The 21166-nt window shown below is 42.6% G+C and overlaps 2 non-coding genes across 2 annotated transcripts; both read left to right on the top strand.

Annotated features, from left to right (window-relative positions):
* Positions 1-755: 755 nt before the first annotated feature.
* LOC141624948 (small nucleolar RNA R71) lies at positions 756-862 on the top strand. Its single transcript, XR_012534750.1, has one exon. It is a non-coding gene; the product is annotated as a small nucleolar RNA R71 (small nucleolar RNA).
* A 13454-nt stretch (positions 863-14316) lies between these two features.
* LOC141624946 (small nucleolar RNA R71) lies at positions 14317-14423 on the top strand. The gene has a single exon (XR_012534749.1). It is a non-coding gene; the product is annotated as a small nucleolar RNA R71 (small nucleolar RNA).
* The last annotated feature ends 6743 nt before the right edge of the window (positions 14424-21166 follow it).

Here is a 21166-nt window from a genome sequence, read left to right as displayed (position 1 = left end):
CTTGGTTGCTTTGGTTTCCACCAAACTCTTGGTGCCCTTGTTGTTGGTTGCCATAGTTTTGGGGTGGATTGTTGCTTGACCATTGGTTTTGATTTCCAAAATTATTTCTTGGGTTTTGGAGAATTCCTCTTGGTTGAGCAAAACCGGGTGGATTGGTTTGGGTTTGTGGTTGGAGATGTTGGGGGTTTTGAACATTGGTGCTTTTGTAACTAAAGTTGGGGTGGTTCCTTAACCCGGGGTGGTAGAAATTGGTATTTGGATTGTAGGTGTTTGGGTTGTTGTAAGGAGGCCTTGGTGGTCTAGGATTGTTGTTGTAACTTTGAAAAGCGTTCACCTCTTGAGCATTCTCTTCATAGGCACCATTGTAATTGTTGCCACACAAGTCATATGTATGACCACTTCCTCCACAAAGTTCACAACTCGCGACTTGAGCAACTTCTTCCATGGGCGGCCCATATGAGGTCGCGGCTTGGTTCACTTGATTCTTTGAAAACTTCTCAAATTGCTTTGTGAGCAAGTCGAGCTTGGCATTTGTCTCGGAGTTGGAGGCATTTTGCTTAGGAAATTTCCCGTTCCTTCGTAGCATGTTCCCTCTAGAACCATAGTTTGCCTCCGAGTCTACCATTTTTTTGATCAATGCCGTGCCCTCTTCATCATTCAAGTGGTCAAAACCTCACCCCGCGGAGGCATTTACCATCTCCTTAGTTCTTGGTAGTAGAGTTTGGAAGAATGTTTGAGTAATGTACCATTCCGGTATTCCATGGTGGGGGCAACTTGCTATCAAATCTTGATAACGGTCCCAAGCCTCACCTAAGGACTCCCCATCCTCTTGTTGGAACGTATGGATCTCGTTGCGGAGCATCGCGGTCTTTGAGGAAGGGTAGTACTTGGCCATAAATGCTTGGGCTAAGTCATCCCAAGTAGTGAAAGTATCCGGTGGGTGAATGTTCAACCACCGGTCCGCTTTGCCCGTCAACGAAAACGGAAACAACATCATTCTCAAGGTGTCTTCGGACACCCCATTCTTCTTCATCATCGAAACTTTCCTCTTAAACTTCCGGAGATGAGCATGGGCATCCTCCTCAATATGACCTCCAAACAAGTCCTTCTCAACTAACCCGACTTGGGCGGGATGCATTTCAAAGTTGTTTGGGGCCAAGGTGCCAAAATTGATGGGATTACATGAATCATTATGGTTAGGCCGGTTGTGATCTCTAAGAGCCATTTGTGGTGGGTGGTTTGGTTCTTGATGTGGTGGTGTTTGAGGTGGACTATTGTAATTAAGGAAGTTATGAAAGGGGTTCTCTACTAAAGTCTCAATTGTGGTATTTGGTTGAATCGTAGTTGTTGTATCAAAATTTTGTGGGATGTGTGAGTTTGGTTGATCAATGTTTGCTTGGGTGGAATTATTCCTTACTCTTTCAAGAGTCCTAGTCCTCAAGGTCCTAAAAATCCTCTCGGGTCGGAGTTGAATAGAAGAGCTTGGTGATTCCTTCTAGGCATACACTTAACGAATCGTAAGTCTCCTAGTGTTTTTACACACTAGGGAAAGGCAAAAATCACACACACTCTACAAACAACAATCAACTACTAAAGCAACCTAACAATCGAGACAAGATTAAAGCAAAGACTCTAAATAAAACTAAGCATAACCTAACGCCATCCCCGGCAACGGCGCCATTTGATAATTAGGAAATTTGTCGTCTACTTCCTATACCAAAACTATTTGTAAAACCCGAAAAAGCGTAGTATTTAGTCGGGGTCGAACTCAAGGATGGCGGGGGTTGCTACAAAGTTCGATTAGGAGTCAAGTTTAATCAAAATTAAAAGAAAGGGTTTTGGTTATAATCACTAGAGCAAAAGACAAACAAGTTGATGATAATGAATACGGTTAATTAAAAGCTAGGGCCTTCGGGGTCATCAATATGGTTTAGGGGCAAACATGAAGATAAAAAAGGGTCAATGGTGAGAGATTAACCTAAGATGAAGAACCAATGTCTTGGCTATCTTAAAGGTGGCTACTAATTTTCATTAAGTATCACACCCCTCCTAGACACACATCAAGACCCCCAAAAACTTTCATTCCAAGGGAGAATTAAGCAATAATGGAAGAAAGGCAAAAGCTTTCACTTGAGCAAATCAACAAACACCTTGAGTGCAATGAATAGGAAAGTTAAACAATTTCACCAAAGACCAAAATATTCAAAGAATCATGCCCATAAATTCCATAAAGAATCACCCTAAACCCTAGAAGGGATCTACTCACTCATGTTAAGGGAAATTATGCTAAATAGAGAAGAAAAGCAAACAACACAAGGAGGAGACATGATGAATGTTATAGCAATATCAAAAGACAAGGAAAATGTAAACAAATGATAAACAATTAAAAGAAAGGAGAGGAATTATACCAACAAAAGGAAAGATGAATGCTTGATTGATTAATAAGAAGGAAAACCCTTCAAAATCCCCAATACAAACTTCAACAAACAAGTGTAAACAATTGACTATTACTAGAACTAACTAATTCTTGCTAAATATTAATAATAATTATTGAAAGATTAGAACTTGATTAAGGAGGTATTACAATAAATATGGAATGTTTCTCAGATCTAGGGTTGTGTGTACAAAGGGGTTTAAGAGAGGGTATTTATAGGTTCCACCAGGATTAGGATAGAATTTGGAATGGGCTTTGAAACACGTACTCGCACTCCCGGCCGGTCAACCGGCCGCCGGTCATTTGACCGGCTGGGAGTTTCCTGGATTTTGAATTGAAGTTTTGAAGTCATCAGGCGTGCACGGCCGGTCAACCGGCCGCCGGTCCCTGACCGGCTGGGGCACCCTTGACTTCAATCTTGACTTTTGGTTTTTGGAGGGACTCCCAGCCGGCTAGCCGGCTGCCGGTCATTTGACCGGCTGGGAGATTCCTGTAACCTTCTTCATTTCTTTGTATTTGTTAAGCTCACATGCCTTCCCAGCCGGCTAGCCGGCCGCCGGGCCACCGGCTGGGGATGCTTCTTCATACTTCTTCCTTCATTTCCTTGTAAATGTACTCCCAGCCGGCTAGCCGGCTGCCGGCCTACCGGCTGAGGGTACTCCTCAACATAATTCACTTCATCTTTCATGCATAGCTTAGAAATCCCGTCTTTCTAGCTTCGTTTCGCCCGTTCCCGCCTCAATTTCTGCAAGGGGGCCAAAGTGTCATAGTAAAGGGAATCGGGACTAGAAACGAGAGTAAAGGGGGTCCAAAACCGCCTTAAAGGGGGTCGAATATGCATGAAAATAGAGGGAAAAAGGGTGCAAAATGGTCCTATATCAAACCTCCCCACACTTGAACCTTGCTCGTCCCCGAGTAAGTCCTCAACCAATTGCACAAAGCATTATTATGATAGATATGGAGAGTGGATGCACAATATAAGCATCACTCAACTAAACTACTACTTAAGCCGATCGAGTATTAGCGCACTCAACGCCCCTTCAACTCACAATTTGACACCCATGAGGGGAGAATGCCCTATTGCAAGGCAAGTTGGGTCTTGCTACAAAACTTTTGACACATTCATCATGAAAGCACGTAATCAACAAATAGAATGCATCTAACAAAATGATCCACTTTCCTCATCTAAGTGGTCGGATTTTTCAAACAACAAAACATGGTCTCAGTCGGGAGTACCGTCTCAGAAGTGCCAATTTAAGTTCCAACCCCCTAATTGTGACAAAAACAACCCTTGTGTGACCAATGCTCAAGAAACAAATTCAAGAGCGGGGAAAGGGAAGAAAGGGCAAGTCCGCCGAGAATTACAAAACCGACACGAGATTCAACCAAAGGACCCATGACTAAAGAGACCAAGGCAACGACATCCTCACGGCTTTCACTCGTCACTCAATGAAAGAACAAGGTGATTTTTGTGACAAAAAGTAACCAAAATCACTCAACTAACTCGACTAGCGAAAACGTGCCCGCAATCTAATGTGTAAAATCGTCCTATGTCCAATGAAATGCAAACAAGGGGAAAAATGCACAAAACATGAAGCAAGGGTTACGACGGGGCTAAGGAGAAGGTCGAAACGGGATTGGTGCAAGCACCGTTTGGACATGTGGGGCTCAAATCAAGAATCGTCGACACATCACATCCCATCTCTTATTGCAACACATGAGACACGTCTATGCCCTAACATAGCAATGATGACCAAAATTATGCAAAAATTGCATAAACCCAACTCAAGTAGGAAAAATTTTATAAAACTCCTTTTATTTCAACAAATGGTAACGTCTACACCGCAACAACGACTCGGCTTCCCAAGCCATGCAAAAAATGTGCAAACCCGACTCATCTTTGGAAAAACATCAATTTGCCCCTTTTTATTTAGCAACGGCTTTTTCTACCCCTTTAAATGATGAGTAGGGGTGTTGCTTGCCTTTTTCTTTTTCTTGACAACAAACAAATATATACAACACACAACTCATTTTTTTTTTTGAATTTTTTTCATGACTTTTTCACTTTTCTATTTTGCTTTTCACTACAATTTTACAACCTCTTATTTATTTACAAACCAAATTCACCTCGAAATCCGACCCAAGTGGATGTGCAAGCCATCCACCGTCACGACCCAAATCACCTCCTACAACACAACTACAAAACCGACCAATTCTTGATTAAGGAAGGGTGGTTATGGGAATGTAGCTATTTAGGTGGGTTTGCCAAATGAAAAGGCTAAGCTCAAAGGGGGTGAATAAAAAAGGGAAACAATGTAGGGGAGAAAACAAGGCTATTTGGCTATGTGAGGCTCATAAAAACTGATTTTTGCTTCATATCATATGCACAAAAATGTAATGCAATTTCATGGTCTAAGGACGATGCGACACACTTATGCGTAATGATGCGACACGTCTCGCGAGGAGACCTACTCTCGAACCTAGATGAGGGCGGGGTATGTATGTACCCGCCCTAGGAGGCTCTACCCTTACTTTTGAGTAGCTAAGTCGAGCCAAAGGTCTAGTCTACGGCCCTAGGTCTCACAAGATCGGTCTAAACTCATTGGTCAAGCCCTCCTTCCTCGGCTAACTAAGAGGCCACGGGTGCGAGTCACGAGGAGGGGAAAGGCACAATTGGGCACATTAGTTCATCATGGGGGTACTTGGTTCCCTTCCTTTGACCATGCTCTTTCTTAAAAACTTATTTACAAACTTAATGGAAAAAGAAAGAAATGCAACAAGTATTTACATGTGAACAAATGCATGCGGAAATTTAAACAAACATGAAATGAAACGTGCAACAAATTGGCTAAACCTAGCAGCACATCAACACCAAAATTCCAAACGGTCTCCCAAGGAGACACCCAAAGCAACAAAATTCCCATTCTCCTTCAAAGTATGCAAGATACCAAAAAGAAAGAATAGTAAAAGGAGCAAGAGATAGGAAGGATTATACCAAGCGGTCTTCAAGCTCCCTTTTGCCTCAAGTGGTCAATGCGCCAAGCCAAAAGGTTAAACAAAACATATATATACAATGCAAATTTTTTTGAATTTTCAGAAATTTTTCAATTTTTAGGCATTTTATCTAATTTATAAACATTTACAATTATAAACAAATATTCACAAGAGTGGATATTTCCCTCCCCACACTTGAGATGTACATTGTCCTCAATGGACAAAAGCATAGGGAGTGAATAAGAAAAAGAAATGAACATATTTTTTGATTTTTGATTTTTCAAAGGGAAAATAACATATTTTTGTGATTTTTTGCTTTGAAAAATTAAAAAGACATATTTTTGGGTTTTTGATATGAGAACTCCCTCCCCACACTTATTTATTTACATTACTTCCAAATGGAAATAAATGTGTGGAGGGAATTCAAATTAAAAGCATGTTTTTGTTTTTTTTTTTTTTTTTTGGGGCCCTCCCCACACTTATTTATAGACATGGGAGGGCATATTAGTAAAATAAATTAACATGTTTTTGGTGGTTTTTTGTCATTTTTCAATTTTTAGTTGGTTTTTATTTTGAAAATGCAATGCATGCTCTATTCTACATGCAAAATTGAAATGACAATGCAAATTATGCTAAGTGAATGCAATTACTAAATGTGACAATATATTACAAAATTGAAATCTAATGCAATCCTATATGATGCAACTAAATGAATTATCAACTAAATGCATGCGAAAAATTGAAACATGAATGAGAAATTTGGATAAAAGGGAGGGATCATACTTGTCATTTGGATTGAATAAGGGGAGCATACCGACGGCTTTGGATTGAAAAGGGAAGAAGAAGTGGAGCCCTCATTACTAGGCTCTACTCAAAATCATAATCACCATCACCGTCTCCATCATCATCTCCATCATCATCATTACCATCACCATCACCTTGAATTGCCCCGAACTCGGACTCACGGATGAAATCGTCCGTGTTCAAGTGGACATCCGAGCTAACATTCTCCATGGCCGAGCTCATACCCACAAACATCTTCGGGTGCCCTCCGGCACCACTAGACCCGCCCTCTTGGAAGATCGAAGGGGCACCCCCGAACCACCTCGCGTCATGTCCCTCCCCTTGGGTGGTAGGCGGGGTGGGAAAGACCGGGGCGCTAAAGTAGTCGGGCCGCAAGTTAAGATCTCCGTAGCGGAAGGTCCCATCTTCCGGATGTCCGCCATCCGGAAATAAATAGTAGGAGGGGTGAAGTTTGGAGGGGTGCTTGTATTGGTTCCTCATATAGTCATCATAGACCGGGAATTGACCAATAGAATGGTCATAGTAAATCCGATCAAGTCGTTGTTGAAGCCCAAACCGCTCACCGGCGGCGTTTGCCATGTTAATTTTCATCTCCTCCATGAAGGAAATGAGGTCGGCGTGGAGAGGGGGCGATTGTTGTTGTTGTTGACTGGAGGACCCCTCTCCTTGTTGGAAAGGCCCGGGGACAAAAGGGGTAGATGGTGTGACATACCGCAAGGTAGACCTTGCGGGAATGATGGGTCGGTCACGAGTATACCGAAGATTCGGGTTGATTTGTTGGGGAATAGAGGTGTCTTCAACATTTTCAAGTTCAAGCAAATAGTACTCCGAGTTAGGCACTACTTTCATTTTGTCGGCATTGGGAAGAGGGATAGAATTTCGGTCAACTCCATCCACCCGAATTTGCCAATAGTCAAGGCCATCATTCGGGTTGGTCTTCAACCAACCGAGGTTGTGGTGGATATAATTCTTGAACAACATTGTATCACCAATCATGTACCGCATCCCACTCAAGTTGACCCTCCGATTGAGCCTCTTTATCAAATGGGTGATGAGTCCACCCACGACAACGGCCGTATTAGAGGCCGGAGAATTGCTAAGCCTTTGTAATGTAAGGGCCAAGTGGTGGGCAATGTCAATTTTGAAAGTAGTGGGGTTGGAACGAAGATAAGAGCCGAGAATTTCCAACTCTTCCGTTCGGAAATTGTGATTTTCCTCACGGCCGAAAACAGTCCACCCCATGAACCTATGCCAAACCCGGATAGCCGCATTGTGGACAGTGTTGGCGGCTCTCTTGACCCCCTTAACATCATCTAAACCCGTAATAGCCTTCCATAAGGCCCCATGGTCAAATGTCTCGGGTGCCTTGTGAGGAGGGCTAGTGTCAAGCCCGAAATGGGAAGCAAAGGTCGCAAGGGTCAAGGAGTAGTCCTTGTTCATCCACCGGAAATGCAAAAAGGCAACCTTTTGGGTTTGGCGATGCTTGTCAAGACGAAGGGAGCTCAAAAACTCCCATGTAAGACGGGCATAGGTCCGCTCATGAATTGCATACATCATTTTCATTCCCACCCCATCAAATAATTCAAGAGTAACTTGATCTAATCCTAATTCCCGCATGGATTGTCGATCAATAAATCGGGTAGGGGCGATAGGGCGTTTCTTGAATAAGACAAACTTACCTTTCATTGTGATTGAAGTGAATTGGATATCCGGGAAGTCGGGATCGGAGCTCATGTCGGTCGCCGCCGCCGCTAACGCCTCCGCCTATTGAAGTGCCAAGTCTCCTCTCCTCACTCTTTTCTTTGGGGCCATGTTTGTGATTTTGATGGTGGGTGAAAGGTTAGGAAGGAGGTTGAGGTGGTTGTTGGTGGTGGAAGGGTGGTGGTAGGGTGGTCGTTGGTGGGTTGAGGTGAGGTGAGGGTAGGGGAGGTAGGGTTAAGAGTGAGAGATGAGAGAAGAAAGAGTCGAAAATAATGAGGGATTTTTGGGTGACATATGTGTTAAAAACACGATCAGAGTACTCCCAGTCCGGTCAGGAGACCGGCCGCCGGTCACCCGGCTGGGAGTTCGGGTAAATTTTCAAAAAATTCAAAAAGGTATCAGAAGTCTCCCAGCCGGTCATAAGACCGGCCGCCGGTCACCCGGCTGGGAGGTCACCCATTTCCCATTTTCTTCATATATGCATTCCCAGCCGGTGGACCGGCTGCCGGCCTGCCGGCTGGGACTTCTCTCAAGGGTGAAGTTCAGCAAAACCCAAATACACGTACTCCCAGCCGGTGGGCCGGCTGCCGGCCTGCCGGCTGGGACTTCCTTTCAATCCATCTTGACACACTTCTCCTAATATACGCACTCCCAGCCGGTGGACCGGCTGCCGGCCTGCCGGCTGGGACTACTCTTCCTTATAGATTCTCCAAAAATTCGTATGATTTTACAGAAACTTCCCAGCCGGTCAGGAGACCGGCCGCCGGTCACCCGGCTGGGAATACACTTCTTCACACTTTCTCCAATATACCCTTATTCCAATTCCCATCATCTATTGGCCTCGATTTCCGTGTTTTCGACTTTCAAACCCGACTTGGGACGTCGGATAAAGGCCAATAAATGGTCAAACGCTAGTTCATCAAACAAAAACCCCAAATCTTCAACAATCAAGACCGACAACAATCAAATTGACAAGTAGTAACCATCCAAAATTCCTCAAATTCTACCTAAAATGCATGATATATACAAGTGGTGGTTCTTGAGGAACTCCACCAAACCAAATTGCTTCCAAGAATTTCAACTTTCGCTCTCCTCGGGGAGGGGTTCCCCGAGGTAGAGCACTTCAATAGGACCCTTGTTATCACCGTCATAGTATCGCTTGACTCTTTGACCATTGACCCTAAAAGTTCCCCCTTCTTCACTCCAAAGTTCGAAAGCACCATAAGGAAATACCTTCATCACTTTAAAGGGTCCGGACCATCGTGATTTGAGCTTGCCCGGAAAAACCTTGATTTTGGAGTTAAAAAGGAGAACAAGGTCTCCAACACTTACCTCTTTCTTCATGATCTTGGCATCATGCCATTTCTTCGTTTGATCCTTGTAGATTTTGGAGCTCTCATAAGCCTCCAATCTCAATTCCTCAAGCTCATTCATTTGGAGAAAGCGCACTTCTCCGGCGGCATCAAAGTCAAAATTCATCTCTTTAAGGGCCCACCAAGCTTTGTGCTCCAACTCCACCGGCAGATGGCAAGCTTTCCCGTACACAAGCTTATACGGGGTGGTGCCAAGGGGTGTCTTAAAGGCGGTTCTCAATGCCCATAAGACATCCGGAGCTTTGGGACCAATCTTTTCGGCTCTTGTTGGTGACTTTCTCCAAAATGGCTTTAATTTGGCGGTTAGAAACCTCCACTTGCCCACTAGTTTGAGGGTGGTAGGCAAGTGCGGTTTTGTGCCGCACTCCATGTGATTCAAGTAAAGCTTTGAAGGTACTCTTGCGGAAATGAGATCCGCCATCGCTTATCACTACTCTCGGTGTTCCGAACCTTGGGAAAATCGTGCCTTTGAAAAGCTTCATCACAACCTTGCTATCATTGGTGGGGGAGGCAACCGCTTCAATCCATTTGGATACATAGTCCACCGCCACCAAGATGTATTCATTTCCACAAGAGTTGGGAAAGGGTCCCATGAAGTCTATGCCCCAACAATCAAAAAGCTCAATCTCCAATATGTTAGTCAAGGGCATCTCACTTCTCTTCCCAATGTTCCCAACCCTTTGGCAAGCATCACAAGATTTAACCAAGTAGTGAATGTCTTTGAACATGGAGGGCCAATAAAACCCACCTTGGAAGATCTTGGCAATTGTTCTAGAGGTGGCCAAGTGTCCTCCATAGGCGGAATTGTGAACTCGGTCGACAATCTCCAAACCCTCCTCTCTTGAAACACATCTCCGGAACATTCCATCTCCACACTTGCGGAACAAGTGAGGATCATTCCAAAAGTATCTCCTAGCATCATTTCTCAACTTTCGCCTTTCTCTTGGTTCCATTTCATCCTAGAGGAAACCACCCACAATGTAGTTAGCAAGATCCGCAAACCAAGGGGTTTTGGCGGTAACTTCCATGAGTCCATCATCCCGCAACCACTCATTGATGGGTCCACTATTGTCTTGTATCCCATGATCTTCAACGGTCAATCTAGATAAGTGATCGGCTACAACGTTTTCCGAACCGGCCTTATCCTTAATCTCTAAATCAAATTCTTGAAGAAGAAGGACCCATCTCAAGAGCCGGGGCTTCGCATCTTTCTTCACCATCAATTGTCTCAAGGCGGTGTGATCGGAGTAAACCACCACCTTAGACCCAACAAGGTATTGCCGAAATTTCTCCACGGCATGAACAATTGCCAACATTTCCTTTTCGGTAGTAGCATATCCACATTGAGTTTGATCAAGAGTCTTGCTAGTGTAATATATCACATGATGCTTCTTATCCACAACTTGCCCAAGTACCGCACCAACCGCGAAGTCCGAAGCATCACACATTATCTCAAAGGGAAGATTCCAATCCGGAGATCGGATTATCGGTGCCGTGACCAATGCTCTCTTCAACCTATTAAAAGCTTCAAGACAAGAATCATCAAACACAAAGGGGGAATCCTTAAGGAGTAATGAGGTTAGGGGCTTTGCTATTTTTGAAAAATCCTTGATAAAACGCCGATAAAACCCGGCATGGCCTAGAAAACTTCTCACTCCCTTGACATTGGAAGGGGGTGACAAGTTCTCTATGACCGCAACTTTGGCCCCATCGACCTCAATACCCCTCCTTGAAACGATGTGACCGAGTACAACCCCCTCCTCCACCATAAAATGGCACTTTTCCCAATTAAGGACGAGGTTATGCTCCTCACACCGTCTCAACACACTAGCCAAGTTCTCAAGACCAAGCTCAAACGAGTCCCCATGGACACTAAAGTCGTCCATGAAGACTTCCATGCTTTTTTCAAGGAAATCTGAAAATATTGCCATCATGCACCTTTGGAAGGTGTCGGGCGCATTACAAAGCCCGAATGGCATCCTACGGTAAGCATAGACTCCTATTGGGCAAGTGAAGGTCGTCTTCTCTTGGTCATCCGGGTGGATGGGAATTTGGAAAAACCCGGAATAACCGTCTAAGAAGCAATAATATGCATGGCCCGCGAGCCTTTCTAGCATTTGGTCAATGAAGGGAATTGGGAAGTGGTCTTTGAGGGTGGCGGCATTGAGCTTGCGGTAGTCAATACACATTCGCCACCCGGTCACGGGTCTAGTGGGTAGAGTGGTGCCATCCTCTTGTTCAACCATTTGTATCCCCCCCTTTTTGGGTACCACGTGGACCGGACTAACCCATTTGCTATCGGTAATTTGGTATATAATACCGGCCTCTAGGAGTTTCAACACTTCATTTTTCACCACCTCGGCCATCTTTGGGTTAATCCTCCTAAGACCGTCAACCTTGGGTTGACTCCCCTCTTCCAAAACTATTCTATGCATGCACAAACTCGGACTTAAGCCTTTGATGTCATCAATGCTATACCCAAGTGCTCCTATATGAGTTTTCAAGATTTCCAAAAGCTTCTTTTCTTGGGACTCACTTAAGTTAGCATTAACGATCACCGGATAGGCCTCTCCCTCATCAAGGAAAGCATATTTGAGGGAGGGAGGCAAGGGTTTGAGTTGTACCTTTGGAGGGAGAAAGCCCTCCACTTTCTTTAATAGTTCCTCATCAACATCGTGATCCTCTTTCATTGCCTCATCATGCAAAGAGATTTGAAAAACCTCTTCCATCTCCGCCTCTTCACGGGCTACTTCGTGCACTACTTCATCAATTACCTCGATTGTGCTCAATCTTTCTACACTTGGACCTTTCATCAAATTTGGCAAGTTAAATTCGATTTTGTTGCCCTCAATTTGGAAGGTTAGCCGCCCATTCTTCACATCAATGAGTACTCCTCCGGTGGCCAAAAATGGCCTACCTAGGATGATGGGAGTGTGGCTATCCTCCCAAATATCAAGGACAACAAAATCGGTGGGAATCAAAAACTTTCCAACCTTGACGGGCACGTCCTCAAGCACCCCCATAGGGCGTTTGACGGACCTATCCGCCAATTGGAGAGTCATGGTAGTGGGAGCCAAGTTTTGAATGCCAATCCTTTTTGCAACCTTCAAAGGAATAACACTAACACTTGCTCCCAAGTCACAAAGAGCTCTTGAGATAGGAACACCGCCAACTACACAAGGAATGGAAAAGCTTCCCGGGTCACCAAGTTTAGTGGGCAATTTGTTAAGGATATGAGCACTACAAGCTTCTTCCATGGCCACTATTTCTTGGTCACCCAAGACTCTTTTCTTTGTCAAAATGTCTTTTAAAAATTTTGAGTAGGTTGGCATGTTCATTATCACCTCCGTAAAGGGTAGGGTAACCTCAAGTTTCTCAAGCATATCACAAAATTTTGCATACTTGAGGTTTTCCCTACTCTTTATGGCTCTTGAAGGGTAAGGAATTTTAGAAACAAGTTGGGAATTGGAAGATACCTTTGGAGGAGCCGAACTTTTTGTTACCTTTTTAGAATGTTGCAAGGGTATTTCTTCAATAGCTTCCTCCTCATAAGGGAGGTCTTCCACATATCCATCAACACCCTTGTCCACTTGAATTCCTCTTCTAGTCAAATCTTCACAAGCTTTCTTTCTTTTCTTGTCTTCATTAGCTTTACCCGAAGCCTCAATGGGTGAGCTTTCTTCTTCATCATCCATTTCTACCTCATTCCCCTTGGGATCTTCATCAACTTCCAACTCAAGATCTTTGTAAGGGTCCTCAAGCTCTATACCACTCCTTAGCACTACCGCATGAGCATGGTGGCTATTTGAGGCATCTTTGGAGCTTTGTCCTTGAGCCAACAAACCACCGGGCGGCCTTTGAGGGTTAGCCATAGCATGAGAAGCCATCCTAGATTCTATTTCCCTCATGTCCTTAAGAAATGTAGCTCTCAAGTTTGCTTGTTCTTGTTGAGTAGCTTTTGCAAAATTAGCTATCTCTTGGCTATGTTGAAGTTGCATGTTCTTAATCATCTTCAAAAGCTCCACTTGAGAGAGCTCACCTTGGGGTTCTTGATGAGGTTGGTTGGCTATGGGTAAAGGGAACCCATAGTCATATCTAGCATTGGGACCTTGGTTGTTGTTTTGCCCCACTTGAAAGTTACCTCTCGGACCATAGTTGTTGAAGTTTGATCCTTGACCTTGTTCTTGAGACCCTTGAACATACCCTTGCCCAAATCCTTGATTTGCTTGATTTACTTGATTCCCTTGGTAAAACCCTTGGTTGCTTTGGTTTCCACCAAACTCTTGGTGCCCTTGTTGTTGGTTGCCATAGTTTTGGGGTGGATTGTTGCTTGACCATTGGTTTTGATTTCCAAAATTATTTCTTGGGTTTTGGAGAATTCCTCTTGGTTGAGCAAAACCGGGTGGATTGGTTTGGGTTTGTGGTTGGAGATGTTGGGGGTTTTGAACATTGGTGCTTTTGTAACTAAAGTTGGGGTGGTTCCTTAACCCGGGGTGGTAGAAATTGGTATTTGGATTGTAGGTGTTTGGGTTGTTGTAAGGAGGCCTTGGTGGTCTAGGATTGTTGTTGTAACTTTGAAAAGCGTTCACCTCTTGAGCATTCTCTTCATAGGCACCATTGTAATTGTTGCCACACAAGTCATATGTATGACCACTTCCTCCACAAAGTTCACAACTCGCGACTTGAGCAACTTCTTCCATGGGCGGCCCATATGAGGTCGCGGCTTGGTTCACTTGATTCTTTGAAAACTTCTCAAATTGCTTTGTGAGCAAGTCGAGCTTGGCATTTGTCTCGGAGTTGGAGGCATTTTGCTTAGGAAATTTCCCGTTCCTTCGTAGCATGTTCCCTCTAGAACCATAGTTTGCCTCCGAGTCTACCATTTTTTTGATCAATGCCGTGCCCTCTTCATCATTCAAGTGGTCAAAACCTCCCCCCGCGGAGGCATTTACCATCTCCTTAGTTCTTGGTAGTAGAGTTTGGAAGAATGTTTGAGTAATGTACCATTCCGGTATTCCATGGTGGGGGCAACTTGCTATCAAATCTTGATAACGGTCCCAAGCCTCACCTAAGGACTCCCCATCCTCTTGTTGGAACGTATGGATCTCGTTGCGGAGCATCGCGGTCTTTGAGGAAGGGTAGTACTTGGCCATAAATGCTTGGGCTAAGTCATCCCAAGTAGTGAAAGTATCCGGTGGGTGAATGTTCAACCACCGGTCCGCTTTGCCCGTCAACGAAAACGGAAACAACATCATTCTCAAGGTGTCTTCGGACACCCCATTCTTCTTCATCATCGAAACTTTCCTCTTAAACTTCCGGAGATGAGCATGGGCATCCTCCTCAATATGACCTCCAAACAAGTCCTTCTCAACTAACCCGACTTGGGCGGGATGCATTTCAAAGTTGTTTGGGGCCAAGGTGCCAAAATTGATGGGATTACATGAATCATTATGGTTAGGCCGGTTGTGATCTCTAAGAGCCATTTGTGGTGGGTGGTTTGGTTCTTGATGTGGTGGTGTTTGAGGTGGACTATTGTAATTAAGGAAGTTATGAAAGGGGTTCTCTACTAAAGTCTCAATTGTGGTATTTGGTTGAATCGTAGTTGTTGTATCAAAATTTTGTGGGATGTGTGAGTTTGGTTGATCAATGTTTGCTTGGGTGGAATTATTCCTTACTCTTTCAAGAGTCCTAGTCCTCAAGGTCCTAAAAATCCTCTCGGGTCGGAGTTGAATAGAAGAGCTTGGTGATTCCTTCTAGGCATACACTTAACGAATCGTAAGTCTCCTAGTGTTTTTACACACTAGGGAAAGGCAAAAATCACACACACTCTACAAACAACAATCAACTACTAAAGCAACCTAACAATCGAGACAAGATTAAAGCAAAGACTCTAAATAAAACTAAGCATAACCTAACGCCATCCCCGGCAACGGCGCCATTTGATAATTAGGAAATTTGTCGTCTACTTCCTATACCAAAACTATTTGTAAAACCCGAAAAAGCGTAGTATTTAGTCGGGGTCGAACTCAAGGATGGCGGGGGTTGCTACAAAGTTCGATTAGGAGTCAAGTTTAATCAAAATTAAAAGAAAGGGTTTTGGTTATAATCACTAGAGCAAAAGACAAACAAGTTGATGATAATGAATACGGTTAATTAAAAGCTAGGGCCTTCGGGGTCATCAATATGGTTTAGGGGCAAACATGAAGATAAAAAAGGGTCAATGGTGAGAGATTAACCTAAGATGAAGAACCAATGTCTTGGCTATCTTAAAGGTGGCTACTAATTTTCATTAAGTATCACACCCTCCTCCTAGACACACATCAAGACCCCCAAAACTTTCATTCCAAGGAGAATTAAGCAATAATGGAAGAAAGGCAAAAGCTTTCACTTGAGCAAATCAACAAACACCTTGAGTGCAATGAATAGGAAAGTTAAACAATTTCACCAAAGACCAAAATATTCAAAGAATCATGCCCATAAATTCCATAAAGAATCACCCTAAACCCTAGAAGGGATCTACTCACTCATGTTAAGGGAAATTATGCTAAATAGAGAAGAAAAGCAAACAACACAAGGAGGAGACATGATGAATGTTATAGCAATATCAAAAGACAAGGAAAATGTAAACAAATGATAAACAATTAAAAGAAAGGAGAGGAATTATACCAACAAAAGGAAAGATGAATGCTTGATTGATTAATAAGAAGGAAAACCCTTCAAAATCCCCAATACAAACTTCAACAAACAAGTGTAAACAATTGACTATTACTAGAACTAACTAATTCTTGCTAAATATTAATAATAATTATTGAAAGATTAGAACTTGATTAAGGAGGTATTACAATAAATATGGAATGTTTCTCAGATCTAGGGTTGTGTGTACAAAGGGGTTTAAGAGAGGGTATTTATAGGTTCCACCAGGATTAGGATAGAATTTGGAATGGGCTTTGAAACACGTACTCGCACTCCGGCCGGTCAATGGCCACGGTCATTTGACCGGCTGGGAGTTTCCTGGATTTTGAATTGAAGTTTTGAAGTCATCGGCGTGCACGGCCGGTCAACCGGCCACGGCCCCCTGACCGGTGGGGCACCCTTGACTTCAATCTTGACTTTTGGTTTTGGAGGGACTCCCAAATTTGCTAGCCGGCCCGGCATTTGACCTACTGGGAGATTCCTGTAACCTTCTTCATTTCTTTGTATTTGTTAAGCTCACATGCCTTCCCAAATGGCTAGCTGCCGCCGCCACCGGTACTGGGATGCTTCTTCATACTTCTTCCTTCATTTCCTTGTAAATGTACTCCCAGCCGGCTAGCCGGCTGCCGGCCTACCGGCTGAGGGTACTCCTCAACATAATTCACTTCATCTTTCATGCATAGCTTAGAAATCCCGTCTTTCTAGCTTCGTTTCGCCCCGTTCCCCCGCCTCAATTTCTGCAAGGGGGCCAAAGTGTCATAGTAAAGGGAATCGGGACTAGAAACGAGAGTAAAGGGGGTCCAAAACCGCCTTAAAGGGGGTCGAATATGCATGAAAATAGAGGGAAAAAGGGTGCAAAATGGTCCTATATCAAACCTCCCCACACTTGAACCTTGCTCGTCCCCGAGTAAGTCCTCAACCAATTGCACAAAGCATTATTATGATAGATATGGAGAGTGGATGCACAATATAAGCATCACTCAACTAAACTACTACTTAAGCCGATCGAGTATTAGCGCACTCAACGCCCCTTCAACTCACAATTTGACACCCATGAGGGGAGAATGCCCTATTGCAAGGCAAGTTGGGTCTTGCTACAAAACTTTTGACACATTCATCATGAAAGCACGTAATCAACAAATAGAATGCATCTAACAAAATGATCCACTTTCCTCATCTAAGTGGTCGGATTTTTCAAACAACAAAACATGGTCTCGATGAGTACCGTCTCGAAGTGCCAATTTAAGTTCCAACCCCCTAATTGTGACAAAAACAACCCTTGTGTGACCAATGCTCAAGAAACAAATTCAAGAGCGGGGAAAGGGAAGAAAGGGCAAGTCCGCCGAGAATTACAAAACCGACACGAGATTCAACCAAAGGACCCATGACTAAAGAGACCAAGGCAACGACATCCTCACGGCTTTCACTCGTCACTCAATGAAAGAACAAGGTGATTTTTGTGACAAAAAGTAACCAAAATCACTCAACTAACTCGACTAGCGAAAACGTGCCCGCAATCTAATGTGTAAAATCGTCCTATGTCCAATGAAATGCAAACAAGGGGAAAAATGCACAAAACATGAAGCAAGGGTTACGACGGGGCTAAGGAGAAGGTCGAAACGGGATTGGTGCAAGCACCGTTTGGACATGTGGGGCTCAAATCAAGAATCGTCGACACATCACATCCCATCTCTTATTGCAACACATGAGACACGTCTATGCCCTAACATAGCAATGATGACCAAAATTATGCAAAAATTGCATAAACCCAACTCAAGTAGGAAAAATTTTATAAAACTCCTTTTATTTCAACAAATGGTAACGTCTACACCGCAACAACGACTCGGCTTCCCAAGCCATGCAAAAAATGTGCAAACCCGACTCATCTTTGGAAAAACATCAATTTGCCCCTTTTTATTTAGCAACGGCTTTTTCTACCCCTTTAAATGATGAGTAGGGGTGTTGCTTGCCTTTTTCTTTTTCTTGACAGCAAACAAATATATACAACACACAACTCATTTTTTTTGAATTTTTTCATGACTTTTTCACTTTTCTATTTTGCTTTTCACTACAATTTTACAACCTCTTATTTATTTACAAACCAAATTCACCTCGAAATCCGACCCAAGTGGATGTGCAAGCCATCCACCGTCACGACCCAAATCACCTCCTACAACACAACTACAAAACCGACCAATTCTTGATTAAGGAAGGGTGGTTATGGGAATGTAGCTATTTAGGTGGGTTTGCCAAATGAAAAGGCTAAGCTCAAAGGGGGTGAATAAAAAAGGGAAACAATGTAGGGGAGAAAACAAGGCTATTTGGCTATGTGAGGCTCATAAAAACTGATTTTTGCTTCATATCATATGCACAAAAATGTAATGCAATTTCATGGTCTAAGGACGATGCGACACACTTATGCGTAATGATGCGACACGTCTCGCGAGGAGACCTACTCTCGAACCTAGATGAGGGCGGGGTATGTATGTACCCGCCCTAGGAGGCTCTACCCTTACTTTTGAGTAGCTAAGTCGAGCCAAAGGTCTAGTCTACGGCCCTAGGTCTCACAAGATCGGTCTAAACTCATTGGTCAAGCCCTCCTTCCTCGGCTAACTAAGAGGCCACGGGTGCGAGTCACGAGGAGAGGAAAGGCACAATTGGGCACATTAGTTCATCATGGGGGTACTTGGTTCCCTTCCTTTGACCATGCTCTTTCTTAAAAACTTATTTACAAACTTAATGGAAAAAGAAAGAAATGCAACAAGTATTTACATGTGAACAAATGCATGCGGAAATTTAAACAAACATGAAATGAAACGTGCAACAAATTGGCTAAACCTAGCAACATCAACACCAAAATTCCAAACGGTCTCCCAAGGAGACACCCAAAGCAACAAAATTCCCATTCTCCTTCAAAGTATGCAAGATACCAAAAAGAAAGAATAGTAAAAGGAGCAAGAGATAGGAAGGATTATACCAAGCGGTCTTCAAGCTCCCTTTTGCCTCAAGTGGTCAATGCGCCAAGCCAAAAGGTTAGACAAAACATATATATACAATGCAAAATTTTTTTTGAATTTTCAGAAATTTTTCAATTTTTAGGCATTTTATCTAATTTATAAACATTTACAATTATAAACAAATATTCACAAGAGTGGATATTTCCCTTCCCACACTTGAGATGTACATTGTCCTCAATGGACAAAAGCATAGGGAGTGAATAAGAAAAAGAAATGAACATTTTTTTGATTTTTGATTTTTCAAAGGGAAAATAACATATTTTTGTGATTTTTTGCTTTGAAAAATTAAAAAGACATATTTTTGGGTTTTTGATATGAGAACTCCCTCCCCACACTTATTTATTTACATTACTTCCAAATGGAAATAAATGTGTGGAGGGAATTCAAATTAAAAGCATGTTTTTGTTTTTTTTTTTTTAGGCCCTCCCCACACTTATTTATAGACATGGGAGGGCATATTAGTAAAATAAATTAACATGTTTTTGGTGGTTTTTTGTCATTTTTCAATTTTTAGTTGGTTTTTATTTTGAAAATGCAATGCATGCTCTATTCTACATGCAAAATTGAAATGACAATGCAAATTATGCTAAGTGAATGCAATTACTAAATGTGACAATATATTACAAAATTGAAATCTAATGCAATCCTATATGATGCAACTAAATGAATTATCAACTAAATGCATGCGAAAAATTGAAACATGAATGAGAAATTTGGATAAAAGGGAGGGACATACTTGTCATTTGGATTGAATAAGGGGAGCATACCGACGGCTTTGGATTGAAAAGGGAAGAAGAAGTGGAGCCCTCATTACTAGGCTCTACTCAAAATCATAATCACCATCACCGTCTCCATCATCATCTCCATCATCATCATTACCATCACCATCACCTTGAATTGCCCCGAACTCGGACTCACGGATGAAATCGTCCGTGTTCAAGTGGACATCCGAGCTAACATTCTCCATGGCCGAGCTCATACCCACAAACATCTCCGGGTGCCCTCCGGCACCACTAGACGGTTGACTGATCGATCACAGATGCGAGATTATGACGATACCTCGTAGGACAACTTTTTGTGACAACGTAATGGAGTCCTAAATGTTTTATAACATTCGGTGCCAGGTCGTGGATAGGACATCCATTGTGTTCCTAGAGTCGATTCTTTTGACTATCGACCGTCTCTTGAGATTAAGGCGCTTTTGGGTGACTTTGGTTTCTTTCTCACGGTCTCTACCGTAACTGGGGCTAAGTAGAATTTTTCTGGGTCATTTCATACTGTGCTTATATCTGCAGGATTCGAGTTGAGGAAAATATCCAACCCTTATCATGTATATTTATTTCTCAGGGCCACTCGAGGAGTTGTAACTGAAATGCATGGCCATGCTCGAATGTTGATTCGTTTATCAGTTAAGTTACTCTCTAGTCGGGGAAACCACTCTTGATATTGATCGCTTGTAAAATACGACCTTTGTGAATTCGGATTTGCAAATTGTTTTACATTGAGTGGGAGAAATTTTATAAGATATGAGAATCGGTTATCGCACATACACTTGTGAGGACAAGTGGGAGTTTGTTGGAACTTGTGTCCTCCACAAATTAGTGTGATAACATTTGTAAATCTCTTAGAGGTTCACAAGGGTATACTTCGTATATTTAATCAGTTGATTAACGTTTACCTAATAACGGTTGACTTGCTAGAAAGTTTGACGTTATTATCATACAGATGGCGGTGATCAACTGGTCCCTAAAGGTCACACCTATAGGACGTATTTGAGAAATGTGGTTATAGAAATATAATTACATTGATGCCCAAAATGACTAAAAAGTTAGTCAATGTGTTGATGAGATAATTATTTAATGAAAAGTAAATAATATTAAGTTGGGACGAATTAACTGTCAATTCGTAAATTAAATATAATAAGTTATATTTAATTAAATATATATAAGGTTAGTTTGAAAGAATTAATCTGTTAATTCGTAATTAAATATAATCAGTTGTATTTAATATCAACAAGTTGAATGTGTCATAGTGGTAATAGTGAGGGTACACAAGCCAAGAGGTCATGGGTCCAATCCTCACTAGATGACAATTTAACACACTTTATATATTTTTAGAAAGACCAAAAATAAGGAAATTTAATTCCTTATTTC

The sequence above is a fragment of the Silene latifolia genome, chromosome X (assembly GCF_048544455.1).
Source record: "Silene latifolia isolate original U9 population chromosome X, ASM4854445v1, whole genome shotgun sequence".
NCBI classification, from domain to species: domain Eukaryota; kingdom Viridiplantae; phylum Streptophyta; class Magnoliopsida; order Caryophyllales; family Caryophyllaceae; genus Silene; species Silene latifolia.
This window is presented reverse-complemented; position numbering and strand designations above follow the sequence as displayed.